This window comes from Festucalex cinctus, chromosome 4, assembly GCF_051991245.1.
Source record: "Festucalex cinctus isolate MCC-2025b chromosome 4, RoL_Fcin_1.0, whole genome shotgun sequence".
NCBI classification, from domain to species: Eukaryota; Metazoa; Chordata; class Actinopteri; order Syngnathiformes; family Syngnathidae; genus Festucalex; species Festucalex cinctus.
In genome coordinates, this window is record NC_135414.1 from 13,527,647 (window position 1) to 13,531,884 (window position 4,238).

A 4,238-nucleotide genomic window follows, 5' to 3' on the forward strand; every position below is an offset into this window, starting at 1 on the left:
CTATGAAATGGCCCAAAAAATGGCAACACGTTCCAAAGTAAATCAAAATGGCGGACTTCCTGTTCGGTTTAGCATATGGTTCAAAAAGAGTTTTTTGTACCTTGAGGGCTGTTACATATGTCTTCAAATATTGGTAACTCTAGGTGAAATGTACAGCCGGGAATGCTTCATTAAGTTAGAATTTTGAAACACAAAATTTGATGCCTCGCCTCTGGCGGACTTCCTGTTAGGTTTAGCATATGGCACCAACAGGCTTTTTTGTAGATCATAGTCTGTTACATATGTGTACCAATTTTCGTAGCTCTAGATTAAACGTACCACCGGCAATGCTTCGTTAAGTAAGAATTTTGAAACTGTAAATTTGATGCCCCGCCACCGTCATATAGTATGTCAAAAACTTTAGATTTTTTACCATGATGTTGTCCCAGGTGTTGAGATGGTACAGCCCAAGTTTGAAGTCAATCGGGTTAACCGTGTAGGAGAAGCGGGCAAAAGTATGACCCCTGTAAATGTGCAAAAATGGGCCAAAATTGGACATTCAAATACTCATACCTCACTTCCTGTCTATTTTAGGGTACACATATCAAAGAGGTTTTTGTTCATCTGGATGTGCTACAGGTGCCACACAATTTTCGTAGCCATAGGACAATCGTAGCGGGACAGGGATCCGTTAAACCTATGTAGGTGGCGCTACAGAGCCATTTTTCTGTTATCATGTATGGCGACTTTAAAATATCAAATTTTTCGCCAGACCCGATCTGCGTGTAAAGTTTGGTGAGTTTTCGTTCATGTTTAGTGCCTCAAAAATGTGGTTGTTTGCGGAAAAGAATAATAACAAAGAAAAAGAAGAAGAAGAAGAAGAAGAATAATAATAAGAATTCCTTCAGGAACAATAGGGACCTCGCAGCGGTCGCTGCTCGGGCCCTAATAAAAACTAACAGAACCACTCTGAAAACTAATAAAAACGAACTCAATTTAAAAAACAAAACTCAAAACGAAATTAAAAAATGACTACAATGAAAATCCTACAAAAGACAAAGATGTACAATTATGGATATAAACTGTATTCGTATTCCTGCCAGGACCAAAACCAGTTGAGTGATTCTGTAACTCCACGGACTCCATTTACTTATCCTGGAGTGAGTGTCTTGGCAATATCACCGTTGGAAAACCATGTCAAATCATGCCAGATACTTTATGGTTTCATATCTGCTTTCATTTTGGAATATTATGGTAGGCAATTGAAATTCTAGTAACCAGATTGAGGCAAATATGAGGCGCTGGTGATCTTGATAATGTCTCAGTGTTGCACAAAAGAGCGCACAGTCTTTGTAAATTAAAGAGCACAGCCTCATTGCCTGCCAGTGAGCATCAATTTTATTCTGAAAGAATGACAAGACCTTCAACTCTTGGCAGAAGCATCCCCTCAGTGGCTTACCAGACCTTCACAGAACACATTCCAAATGACAGTCACTTGCACACAACTGTCACACAACCGTCAGCCTTGCAGACATCCGACCATCTTGGCAGTGTAGAAGTTCTTTACATTTCTGATGACGGGTCCAGGGTGTACCCTGACTCTCGCTGGCATAGTCGCCGGCTCAACAGTGACTCGGAAAAAGAGAAGTGACAGCAATTGGATGGCTAACCAAACTCTTTATGAGTACAAATCATCACTTCAGTATGTTTTGTCAAGGTCCCCCGCACATTAGAGACTAATGAGGTATGAGAAGTGGCAGGGTTTTAAAGGACTCCAGTTGCGAGAAACCTCTCTCAGACTAAAGTGCATATTCCATGTAAAGTGATCCTGTTTAGAAGTGGGAATGTGCAGTTAAACGCTACAATTGTGAATAAATAAATACATAAATAAATAAATAAATAAATAAATAAAAATCCCGCCCTGCGATTGGCTGGCAACCGGTCCAGGGTGTCCCCCGCCTACTGCCCAGAGCCAGCTGAGATAGGCGCCAGCACCCCCCACGACCCTTGTGACGAATAAGCGGTCAAGAAAATGGATGGATGGATAAAAATCCCATTCCTATACATTTTGATAACTACTGCATTTAGAATGATTACAGAATAATGATGATTCTTGAAAATAATATGTGACCCGCTCAGTGGCGTTCCTTAGAGAACTTGACACCCTAGGCAGGATATCTGGTAGTGCTACAGTGTGCACAACTTATTAGACCAACCACAAAATATTCATCATAAACTCACACAGGGCACACGGTATCTTCACGTCTCTGGAATTTTAAAACAGTTGCAGTGCAAAATTAATAATGTAGTAATTGTACAACAATTGTACAATAAATCCCTGTATGGGATAATGAGAGCCTAGCAAAGAACGAACTTGTTTGCATCAAACCATTCATAATATTATCTCATTATCGTGAATCGGGACTTGCAGAAGTTAGTTGTACATTTCACGAGAATTGTTTTTTCTTGTGTGCTTCGCTTTCATTTCATTGTTGATGGTTCTGATAACTGGTTCTGATGATGCAGACCAATCCGAGTAGCACTCAGCACCTTATGAGAGAAATTTTATATTCACATTCTTACTGATGAAATCTGCATTTAGAGCATCTCCCACACTTATTTTATACTTATTGGTACAACCGGATGTCACACAGTGGTATTTTCGCTGTAGAGGAAGAAAATGACGTGGAAAGCATACTGTGGAAAAGTCAACTTGCTGTAAGTGTGGCAACGCAAGATATATAGCCAGCTTCACTTTTGTTACATCATGAGCCGTTTATTTATGACGTCCGTGCATCTTTAGTCAATGTGTTTTTAGCTAACTTTCGTTAGCAGTGCGACGCACGACCCGCCGACGCCTCCCGCTCCTGTGCCCGGAGGACGTCCTGCGGCCGCCCTCTGCTCCTTGTCTGGCATCGTGGACGCCTTCCTGAATGGCCTCGCCGGGCCTCCCTTGTCAGGCGTCATGGAAGTCCTCCTGAACGGTCCCGCTGGGCCCTAGTCTGGGCCGAATGAGTGGGCCGTGTTCCCGCCTCCGTGCCCCCTTCCGCCCGCCCTGTTTTTGGACTTTGTTTTGACTTTTTTGTTGGGACGTTGGGAGCCGTCCCTTGAGGGGGGATACTGTCATGGTGTGGGTTGGGTTTTGTTTTGTTTTTGCTTTTGTCAGGGTTGTTGTTTTGAGTGGGTTTTGTTTGAGTTTATCCTCATGTTTCTTTAAGTTTCAGCTGTGATCCATGTTTTGTTTTGTTGTCCTTGTGTGCCTCCCTACAGTAGTCTTGTCAAGCATTGTCATGTCCACCTGTGTTTGCCTGCCCTTCCTCATGTGTCAACCAATCAGCATCCTCTGCCACTTGCTCAGCTGTGCTAATTGTCAATTAGTGCATGTGTATTTAGTTTCTTGTCTGCCCGCGTCGATTCATTGTCGTTTCCTCCTGTTAGGCTGCCTGTTTTTGTCTAGAAGTTCCCCCATGTTTTGCATTATTGTTTTTGTTGGATACCTTGTATATTCATTTGTTAGTCAGATCCTTGTTTTTGTTTAATTAAATCTTTTTTTTGACTGCACCTCTGCCTCCACGCCCTGTTTCCCTGCACATGGGTCCGCCACCACACCTCAACCCACACCCATGTTGTAACAGACACAGTACCCTTGGTTTGATGCCATCCACTTTTCAAGTCAGCAAAAGTATTAGCACAGATGTTAATTTAACTCACTAGCATTTAATATTTAGTTGCATAACCCTTATATGCAATAACTGCATTTTTTTTTTTCGAGCAGTGCTTCAGTTATGAAGTTAGCAAGTACAAACAAGCTAACAATTCCTTACAATGCAGTTTTTGGAGTAATTACTTTAGTGTGTGTATGACTTCCTGTTCCTGCTGGGCCCACTTCACACGTTTGCCTTGGGGACGTGACTAACATACTGTATGTCAATTGTTAGTTTGTTGGTTCACAAATGACTGTTATTTACAACGTTGCATTGAATTTCATGGAGTACACTGTATAGTAAGGTCTTAGAATGTATCTCGACATTTTCTGGTTGTTAGTCACGAGTGACCCGTCCCCCCTCCCCCCACACTATTTTGGGCCATTGCCAACATTTTCCCTCCTTTATTATTTAAAAATAAAATAAATAAATAATACAGTAATAGAGCTGGGGTTTTAGTTACCCATGAAGCATCTGGACCTTTACAAATACAGGGGAGGGAGACAACAAATTACTGGACTTTTGTGTAATTTATTCCGAATACGCTACCCTCGA